At 31.7% G+C, this 11,296-nt stretch overlaps 1 non-coding gene across 1 annotated transcript; it reads left to right on the forward strand.

Annotated features, from left to right (window-relative positions):
- Window positions 1-278: 278 nt before the first annotated feature.
- On the forward strand, window positions 279-385 carry LOC117284644. Its single transcript, XR_004515742.1, has one exon. It is a non-coding gene; the product is annotated as a U6 spliceosomal RNA (small nuclear RNA).
- Window positions 386-11,296: the final 10,911 nt, after the last annotated feature.

Below are 11,296 nucleotides of genomic sequence, written 5' to 3' on the forward strand. Positions count from 1 at the left end.
GACATTTAGGTACTGAATACATAAAGATGTATGACAGACATAAATAATTAGAAAAACATAAAATTCAACTAAGTGTGACCTAAGTTTTACATACCAATGAATTTTAAAGGAAGTTAAAGTTTATGGGGAAATTTCAGAAGTTAAAATGCAAATATATCTAAATTTTATGAGCTAATTTTTCTATCAATATTATTAAAATCCAAGTACATACCATAGTTGCTGCAATTTAAAAAAAAATTTAAGGAAACATGGCATGTTTCTGAAAAGACTTCAATGTTGTTCTCACGTTAGCAGCACATATACTAAAATTGGAACCATACAGAAAACATTAGCATGGTCCCTGCTCAACGATGACACACAAATTTTTGAAGCATTCCATATTTTTAAAAAGCATCCTCACTGCAAGCGAAACCACCAACAGGGCTAAGAGACAACCTACAATGTGGGGAAAAAAAAATTTACTAGCTGCTCCTCAGATAAAGGTCTACTACCCAGAATATATAAAGAACTCAAAAAAATCAGACCGCCCCAATTATAAAGACCCAATCCAAACATGGACATCTGAAATGAACAGACATTTCTCAGACAAAGTGAAAGCAGCAAATAAGTACATGAAAAAATGTTCAACATCACTGGGCATTTGAGAGATGCAGATGGACAAAGGGCTAAGATTCCGCCTTACCCCACAAAGAATGGCTGCTGTCCAGAAATCAATAAATAACAAATGCTGGCAGGTTGTGGGGAGAAAGGAACCCTTCTTCATTATTGGTGGGTGTGCAGACTGGTACAATCACTGTGGAAATCAACATGGAGATACCTAAACAAACTAGGATTAGAAGTCCCATTTGACCCAGCTATCCTTCTACTGGGTATCTTTCCAAAAGAATTGAAAGAATCATACAACAGCTATATTTGCTCACCCATGTTTACAAGTTGCACAGTTCATAATAGCTAAAACTTGGAAAAAGCCCAAATGACCATCAGTTGGAGACTGGATAAAGAAGACCTGTTTTTTTAGCACTACTCAGCCATAAAGAATGAGAAACTATAGTCATTCATAGGAAAATGGATACTTGCTCTTAAGTTAAATAACTAGGACACACATGTGTAAATAGTTTCTCTGGTGTGAATAGTTTCTCTAGTGTGATTAACTAAAAGTGTAAATACATTTCAAATTGTATGCTTGATAAGGTAAAATAGGAAGAAAGGGGCTAAAGGAGTAGGGGAAGTGGGAAGGGTAGGGGAAAGGAAAGAAATGAAAAACTATGAGAAAAGGAAAAAATGGAAACAATGTCTTTGTAAATAGGGAAAGGGTGAAGGGACTATAGGGAGGGCAGAGGAATGGGGGAAAATAATCAAGATACATCATGTAAAGATACAAGATCTCAATGATGAGTGTAACTGTACTGTGTACCTAAAAAGTACCAATAAATTTAATAAAAAAGATTTATTTTTCCAAAAATGCTACTTAAAAGTTCATGTGTGAAAAACTACTGAAAATAGCTAATTTATAAGTATTGTTTTGTAAAACTGATGACATAAAGACAAAGGAAATAAATTTCATTAAAATATTAAAATTTAAAACAACACTCATCTGTAAGACTTAATAGCAGAACATTTTGCAAATATTCTCTTAAAAATAAAATACAAAAATTATCATCCTAAATTATCTATTGCATAAAAAGTATTAATTCCCTGGTAAATTCTCATATTTGAGATGTAGCCTACATATTTGTAATAGGTTACTACATCTCTTAAACTAATTTTTCCATTTTATTACTTTTCTTTTTATACTTTAATATCTGATCATCAATCTCTAAAGCCTTGTATTGCATTGTGTCAACTACTGCAAATTACTCAAGTGGAAAAAAAAGTATAAGCACACTGACCTAATATATTTCTCTAGTTGTAGAGGTTTTTCTAAAAAAATTCAAGTCAGAACTGAACAGAGCAATGTTACAATAACAACACACTTCCTATTAGCAACAAAAAAGTAATAACAAATGTTAAAATAATATCCCATATAGCTAAGAAAAATATTTTATTATTAGTGAAATATCAGAAATAAAATAAAGCTAGTTTTCTTAAAAGGGTATGATTATTTAATCCATTCACTGAGTTTAATTTCAGAAGCATTATAGCACATACTTATACTTTCTAAAAAAGTAAATGATTTTGGTGCAAATAGCAATTCAGCTGGTACCACACAGTTTTTTTGTTTAAATTCTGACTACACTAATCATGTGCTGGAGCTTACTGTCTTGTTTTCATAGGTGTAATATGCTGCTGACATCATCTACCTGTGAGATAACTGAAGTCACACACCTGTTAAGTACCTTTCAGAGTTCCTTAGACATCAAAGAGTCTTTTATTCTATTGTGTCGATATTGTTACATACTCTCTCTGTTGTATCATTTGGATTCACTTTAGTGTTCACCTTGTAATCATCAGATTATATCCATATATAAAATATTTCCTACAAAATTTAGAATGTATTGTTTTCCTGTTTCAAAATAATATTAAAATATTATATAGTATTATAAATTTCAAGTGAAATATTTCATTTAACAAGTGTTATAACAGCATTTTTGGGAGTGGGTACTGGGGATTGAACTCAGGACCTTTTGCTTGTGAGGCATGCATGGTGCCACTTAACTAAATCCCCAGCCCTATAACAGCCTTTTTGACCAAGAATACATTATAATGGTGTGATGTGACTGAGACTGTGTATCAGTGTCTAAGCCTCTTGATGTCTCCAGAACATGTTGAAGAACATGCTCAGTTCAGTGTAACTTTCAGAGCTTCAGAAAACTATACATGCTCATATATAGCCCTGTCTTAAACATAAGAATGAGAAATGTAATTCAATCACACAGTTCCAACAGAGAAAATTTTACAAAGCTAAATCTAAAATCTATCTCCTTTATTATGACCCATTATTACAATTAACCTGTCTAGAATTTTATGAAATCTAAAAAATGGACAAAGCATTTATAAAACAGTGGGTATATTATAAAATACAGAGATTCCTTTTGGACTTGAAAATATTTTCAGACAACATATCAAATGAAGGGTTAATTTGCAAAATAGAAGGAACTCCTACAACTCAATTGGGAGTCAGGATACAACAGCAGCTTTGTTAACTCAGTGCAACTTCATAAGGCCTTCAGAGTGAGAAGAGCATTGGTCTTTCTTTCTCAGGTTTTCCTGATGAGGACTTTCTCATGGATGGGAGAGACTGCACTACATACATCAGAGTGGTCACATCTATCTGATCTGGCCACCAGCGCAAGCTTTCCCTTCAGGTTCATGATGGAAATTAGCACTAAATTTAGAGAGAAAGACTGGACATGTACTGTTGCCCAGGTGTCAGAAATAAATTTATTAAAAAAAATAAAAGCTACATCCAAAGGCAATTCAAGATGTAGATGCAGATACTGATGCCGATGCAAATATGTCGATATAGATATAGATATCAATCAGGAGTTTCTGGCTTCTTTCTTTTTCCTTCTGTTGCATTAACGCAATCTCCGTTAGTAATCTCAACATCACTTGGAATCAGGATTCGTAGAAAAAGGGATGGGATAAAGGGTAAAGATGAGAAAATTAAATAAATTTTAACTTTAGAGAGAAATTAAGCTATCCTTTGCATGGAACCATATTCTACACATTCTCCTAGCTAAACATAAGCACTTAACTTCTTTAATAAGTAAGCAGAAATATATGTCTATAACTGTTTTTATTTGCAATTTAAAATTGCTGCTCTTGGAAGGAGGTTTAACGAGGTCACATTTGCTCTCCTTTGGGTGCGACAGCACGAATCGCCCATCAGCATTTGCTACTGCCTAACTCTGCACTTGCTGTGATCACCGACGTCCATCTTGGATAAAGGGCAGCAGGTACCAATTCAACAGCCTGCATCTGTACGTCACCAAAATGTACTCTGTCAGCTCTCAATTTTCCATATTATCCAAAGTACAAAATGGAGACAATAATTGTCATAGTATAAAATACAATATGGGAACCAGTAAAACAGTTCCTTGGCCTTTAAAAGACACAATTTAAAAGCATTTAAAGCAGGAGAAATATAGGTAAATATGCTTGTAATATCCACAGTATGCTTATATGAACTCCTCAGACTGGATGCTTAAAAAGGCTCATGTGATTTTCAACTGGAATCTAGAATTTCCCAATTTCTCTTAATATCGGAATGTTTCTTTTCTCTAATAAGAAGTCTAAAATTAATAAATGTTAGATTTCAAAAAGCCTGTCACTTGTCATTTTAAAGATACAACTTCTATTATTTGTGCCATCCATGGCAAAATTATAACATTGTATATTAGCGGAACAAAATGTTCACATGGTGTCATAATGGCAAGATTTTCCTCCTTTGAAGATTGAGTGGTATTCCATTGTACTTGTGTATCACCACACATTGTTTATTCATTTGTCCAGAAACATTTAGGTAGTTTCCACAGTTTGACTACTGCAAATAGTACAAGAATCTTTTCAAGATCTTGACTTCAATTCTTGTGCACAAATATTCAAAACTAGGATTGTTGGATTATATAGCAGTTTCATTTTTACTTTTTAAAGGACTCTCTATACTGTTTATGTAGTACCTGTACTGTTTTACATCCCTATTAGCAATGTATGGGCTGGGGATTTAGCTCAGTGGTTCCACTGCCTGCTTTGCAAGCACAAGGTTCTGAGTTTGATCCCTGATACCAAAAAAAAAAAAAAAAAAGAGAGAGAGTGAGAGTATAAAATGTCCATTTCCTCCACATTTTTATGCATACTTTTTCTCTTTTTTAATGCCAGGCATCCTAAAAGTGACATATCATTATGGTTTTTATCTTTTCCCAGATAATTAATAAGAATAAGCACCTTCTCACATTTGTTTTGATTATTTGTATTAGTTTGACCTAAAACAAAAAAAAAAAAAAAAAAAGAGAGAGAGTGAGAGTATAAAATGTCCATTTCCTCCACATTTTTATGCATACTTTTTCTCTTTTTTAATGCCAGGCATCCTAAAAGTGACATATCATTATGGTTTTTATCTTTTCCCAGATAATTAATAAGAATAAGCACCTTCTCACATTTGTTTTGATTATTTGTATGTTTTGTATGTTACCTTTGTACAAATGAGATTTTAGCCTTTTTTTTATTTTTGGTACTGGGAATTAAACTCTGGTCCTTGCGCTTACAAGGTTGATGGCAGAACCACTGAGCTAAATCCCCAGCCTCCCAATTTTTAAATATAAAATTTAGGTTTTTGAAATTTAAGTTTCTATGAAATAATTCTTGAAGAGGCTATTGATACATTTTATTTAAGTAGATTCCACATATAATTTTTGTCTATCATCTAGGAAAATGACCACTTAATAGGAGCTTATGTTTACCGAAACTGTCTGCTAAATAACAAAACCTATTTCTGAGTTGATAAAAAATTTCAGTTTTTTCGATGAACTGCTGATTCATCAATCCTTGATATGATCTTTTATCTTAGTGAGTTGCATTAATAATACATTATGTATGGAGTTTTTGCTCCTAAATGCTGTGGCTTGAAAGTTTGTGTTCCCTTGTAATTTTCTATGAAGCAGTATTAAAAATTAGTGCATTTAGCAAGTGACAGAATGTGTTAATGCTAAGAGTCCCCTTATGAAAGATATAAGGAAATCTTGTAGGTCCCTTTCACCATGTGAACACACAGGAAAAAAGCTTCATCTGTACATTTAAGGTATACAATATAATGACATTCATCATTGGAAATGTGCACCTTTACATTTTGGATCTTATTTTTTCCCCAATTCCCCTGCCCTCCCTTCAACCCCTCCACCCCTCCCTATCTACAAAAACTTTGTTTCCATTTTTTTATTTGCTCATAAAATTAATTTTAAAAAGAAAATCATAAGTTTTACATAAAATTTTTTAAAAAAGCTTCATCTATGAACCAGGAAAATTTTTTTACCACAATCTAATCATACTATCATGGTAGTCTTAAACTTGTTTAAAGTCTCCTAGTTGTGTCTTGTTGTAGAAGTCCAAATGTCCTAAGACACTAACATAACATTATTTCCATCTCTTGATAATAGAGCAGAAGAAGAAATCAATTTTCATGTAATTCTTGGGACAATGTGCACTTCAGAAGATGCTGGAAATGCAAAAGAACTTTATTCTCTTGGTTTATTTGAAATAATACATAAGAGAATAAAAAGGGAAAGCTTAATCAAAATAAATAATCATACTATACATTAGAACTCTTGTTCTATTTATGGAATAAGTATATAAACATATTTTAAGTGATCAAAGATATGTTTATTGATTCAGTTATAAAAATAAATTCTATTCTGCATTCTGATTTTATAACACTGGAAAGTTCTTGCTTGAATCCATCCCTAATGAAATTTGGAATGATAACAATCCTTTTGAAAACAACCTATTAGTCTTCCTAAAGATAAAATTATTATGTAATTTCTTTATGTAGAAACAGTTCTTTTCTGACTTTGAAAATGTTAATGTTCTAATTACCCACTCATCTTGGTTGAGAGACTATTATAAATCTTTAAATTGAATTCTTTTGCAGAATGCGGAAGTGGGGAAATTATTTTCTTATTGAAAAATGGGAAAAGTCAATTTACTGATTTTCTTTCTTTGATGTCAAAATATTTATATTAATATTGTGCTATTCTATATAAAATACTTAATATTAGCAGTGTTTAATAATTATGTGTAATTTATTTCTTACAATGTGTTTAGAAATTGAAGGTGTTTTGTAAAAATCTCTTTCAGATAAGTCAGTATTCAGGTCACTCTTTATACATCTCAGAAAAATTAACCAAATGAGGGAAGCTCTACAAAATGGTTTATCATTGTCTATCGTCAAAGTAGACATGAACTATGGCTGTCAAGTCAAACATATGCAACAGCTACAAATTATCTAACAAGGCATTTAAAAGTGCTGTAGTTAGCAAAACTGACTGATTTTGAAGGGCTGCATTTTTTCCCCGATTTATGGACCTAACATAGATAAGCTTTCCCAGTGCAGATTCTGAAGGCCAGAGGACATGTAAAATATACCATCATACTCTGATGTCTTGAACAAATTCTTGAGTTGTACCCTTGTAAATGTAAGCTTAATGAATAAATAAATGTTATTAACATAATTTTCACATGGACTAACCAAATAAAATCAGCTCTAAATTCTCTAATTGAATGTGATGGCTGTCCTGTTTATGACAAATCTCATCTAGAGGGAAACATCTTCTAGGCTTCATGAACATCATTGACTCCTCTGTAACTTAGTATATATGCTGAAATGACATTTTTACAATGGAAGAACTAAAGAGATTATAAGAAAAATACCTCTTTGGAGCTGGGAATTTGGCTCAGTTTTTCTGCCACCTGCCTCACAAGAGCAAGGAATGCTTCTCAGAATTTAACACCAGTAACATATTTTTGTCTTTTTATATACATTTTTAATAAAGTGCTGGGAACCCCAATCCAATATTCTTTGTGAGCAAATTGAATTTTGTTTGTTCTTTTTTAAAAATTTTTTAAAATTTAATTTATTGGTACATTCTCGGTAGATAGTAACATTTAACAATGTTCACCAATAGCTAACACCGAGGGACAGATGGGTCAGTAATATTCCCGAATAATTTTTGCCTACAATTTCAACTAAATAATCACAGTGATAGTGAGTAGAAAAATGAAAGAAAAGATAAAGAAACATAATTACATAGTAGATGAAACAAGAAAAAGGGAGGGAAGGAATGGAGAGAAAATAAATAAAAGAGGGCATAAACCTAGTAAGTCTGATATATTTTAGATGCTTCTTAATATCATCCTGAAGAAAATATGCATTGTGTATATGTGTGGGGGGTATGTTTTTACACATGTGTGTGCACTATTAAATGCGAAACATGGTCATGAATGTGGTAAGATTTTGCACATTTGGCATATTGATAGTTTCTCTGGAAACCTTATGATTTCTCTAAATAACATGCTTGATTTAATTCATAGTTATTTGTTTGGGAAGATTATGACATATGTATTGGTGTTAAATTCTATCATTATGCTTATAAAATATAATAAAAATAACTATGGGATATAATAAAAAAACAGAAAAATCTGATCTTAAAAATGTGAACTCTTTTGTTTTTGGATTTCAAATATAAGCATATTTCTTTTCTGTGGGAAGTTTTGTTAGAAAATGCAAGTGATTCAATCAACAAACATAGGATATTTATCAAATTAATAAAACCAGGGAGTTTATAAATCATAAAATTTTGAGGACAGTTTCTCAACTATAATATGTGTTTGTTTTATTTGTAAATACAATATTTCAAAAATATTATATGAAAAGAAAATGAGAAAGAGCATATAATGTTTGAAGATCATATCATATCAAACTAATAATGTGTTTGGTTTATCAGTCTGTTGCATAAATTTTTGTTTGTTTTATATCCTTTTTTGCTGTCATATATATGTGTATTTGAAATTTTTATTTAGTATATTCATTTCTTGTTGTCATGTGTGTTTGCAATCTTTAATAAAAAAGCATCCTGAATAAAGCTTAATTATTGTTTATTTCATGAAGGTTAAGTATATTAACTTTCAGATATGAGTAATCAGCACACTAGTATTCAGAGAAAGTTTAAGAAGAGGAAGAATATGTAGATAAATAGAGTTATGTCTTATTCTCCCACTTTCTTTTTCAAATAGTGCCCTTTTACCTAGTTTAATACATTTTTACAAAATATTTCATGTGAAAGAGTCCTGCTACTTCTAATACATATGCTACTGTCAATATTTTAGTTACGCCCTTTATTCAACATTTTACATGTCCTGTGTTTCCATATGCAATTCATCTTTCAGTTGCTCTAGAAAACAAATCTTTAGGCAGGGATCTTTTTTGGTTCCCATTCACCTGTGAAATCATCTATATTGTTTCTCTTTAACTTAGACTCTTCCTAAGATAAAAAAAGTGTTTTTTTCCTGAGAAGGATGCCCTATACTTCCCTACTTCTATAGCTTTGCTGTCATTTAGTATCACCACTACTTAAAATACTTTTACTGAGATTTTAAATCTATTTTCATAATCTATCTCCAAAATTTTCCTAAAATTAAAATTGTTTCAATGTCCTTATTGTAATCTCCACCTGGGTGGGATCTTTTCCATCTCTGTATTATATGTTACAAATATATAGTACATGTTAAATTTTTGCTCTTGGTTTTTGCTAGAAAATTATTAGACACATAACTAAAGAAGTATTTAGAAAATTAACAGAGCAGGATTATAATGAGGAGGGAGTGCTGTTTGATCAAATGCCTTTACTCAAATCCATTTCCACTTAGTATCATTTTGAACCTAAGTTTTTATTTAAGCATTCAGTGTTTGTTTCTTTGTAGGCAAAATGATAAAAAGAAATTGTTCTTTTTTCACAGGTATTGTGTGAAATTTATATAAAAGAAAACAAGCAAATGTCTTACAGTATTACTTTGTACACACAGTGCTCCATGAAACTAGTTATTAATAATATTATTAGTATTTGATGGTCTGAGGAAAATCCACTCTTATCCCCAAATATGTTATGGCCTTTACATAGGCTGCATGTTTTTTTTCTATTCCTTATATATTATAGAATACGATTTGTATATAATCCATAAAAATTGATTTTTAATTACATTGAAATAAATCAATGTCTGCTTAAGTTCTCTATAAATCATTTTTTAAAATTTGTTCTACTGAGTTTTCTGATACAATTCTAGTTTTGGTGACTACATTTGACTTACAATACTCTTGGAATGCTTTAATTGGGAGTGTCGTTTTCTTCTCTCCCAGAAGGGTAGAAAGGATAGAAACCATTCAGTGATTCCACCTGTAAATGATGGTATTTGAGTTTGATAAGGAAGATACTAACTCACTTTACTCTGGTCCAGCAGAGCTCACGTACACATCTTACAAATAAAAACTCTTAAGGAGGTGTTGTCATTGTTCACGATTGCTGAAAATGCCATAATAGTTAATATGTATTGGAATATTACTATGCTCATGTGTTTTTGATGAGTTTCTCAGGTATACTTTGGACTTATCAATGATTATTGCCTTTTTCCAAATAAGTCAATAAACTTAGAAAGGCTACATGATGGGCTTGCAACTACACAACTAATATAATGACAAAATATGGCTCTGAAAAGTATTTTACTTGACTCCAGAGAAAGTAGCTCTTTCTGTGCTGTTGCTTTATATACTTTAGTCAAGAATCTTCTTTCAAGTATGACTATTCATCTTTGATAATAATAATACTCAGTGATTTTTAGCTCAGACCCTGTACAAGAACATACTTTAGTTACAAGAGCACTGATGAAACTAAACACTTTCAGCAATGAATGGAAAAGTACATAAAGTGTTACAGTAGGATAATGATAAACCACTAATTAGTGTTATGATTTCTATGATTTCTTTTTTTGTTATTTTTCCTCCCTCTCATTCACTAAAATTTTTTGGTATCAGGGATCAGTTACTTTTAGCTTCAAAAAATAAACTCGGAGAAACTTAGCAAGTAAAGTTTATGCAATGTATAAAGTATGTGAAAAAGCATATTGAATAATAGATTACCACAATCAGGAATAGGAAAAGTTCTCTTGACTGGGAAAAAATAGAGAACAAAAGTAGAGAATCACAGAGACAGAGCAGAAGTCATTTAAGTGATTCAGCCTCTATAAAGAGGTATGCCTTGGCCATATTCTGTCCCAGTAAAATCTTATTATGGTAAGTGGCAGAAAATTCAAATCCTTTGGAAAGACAGAGTAGAAAGCACATGTAAACCAAGCCTCAAAGGAGACACCTAGAATTAAGAAATTCCTCATAATATCTGCATAGTTAAGATGATACAAAACAAGATGTGCTGGTTTCAAAGTATGTATACAGTACACAAAACAAACACCCTTCTGAAGTCCTCACATGCTTCAGAGCATCATGGTGCACAGCAGAACGTGCTGCCTTATGTCTCTAGAAGCGTTCTTTGTTAAACAGAACTGTGAGACAAGAGGGTGGGCTACTTTTCATGGCAGTATTACTTAGCACATATTTCATGGGTGAAAATCAAAGTCCAGTGAGGTAGAGAAAGGATCAACAGACACAGGTTAAAAGAACTCAAGGGTAAACTGCACATCATTGCCTGAAATTTGCACTATATGAAGGCATGAACTAAAATTATGGCGATTCATTTTTTTAAAAGGTTGTAGCAAAATACTCACTGGCATCAACCCCTGTAAAATACTCTTTATT

This window comes from Fukomys damarensis, unplaced genomic scaffold (genome assembly GCF_012274545.1).
Source record: "Fukomys damarensis isolate Sample0158 unplaced genomic scaffold, DMR_v1.0_HiC HiC_scaffold_38, whole genome shotgun sequence".
Lineage (NCBI taxonomy): Eukaryota > Metazoa > Chordata > Mammalia > Rodentia > Bathyergidae > Fukomys > Fukomys damarensis.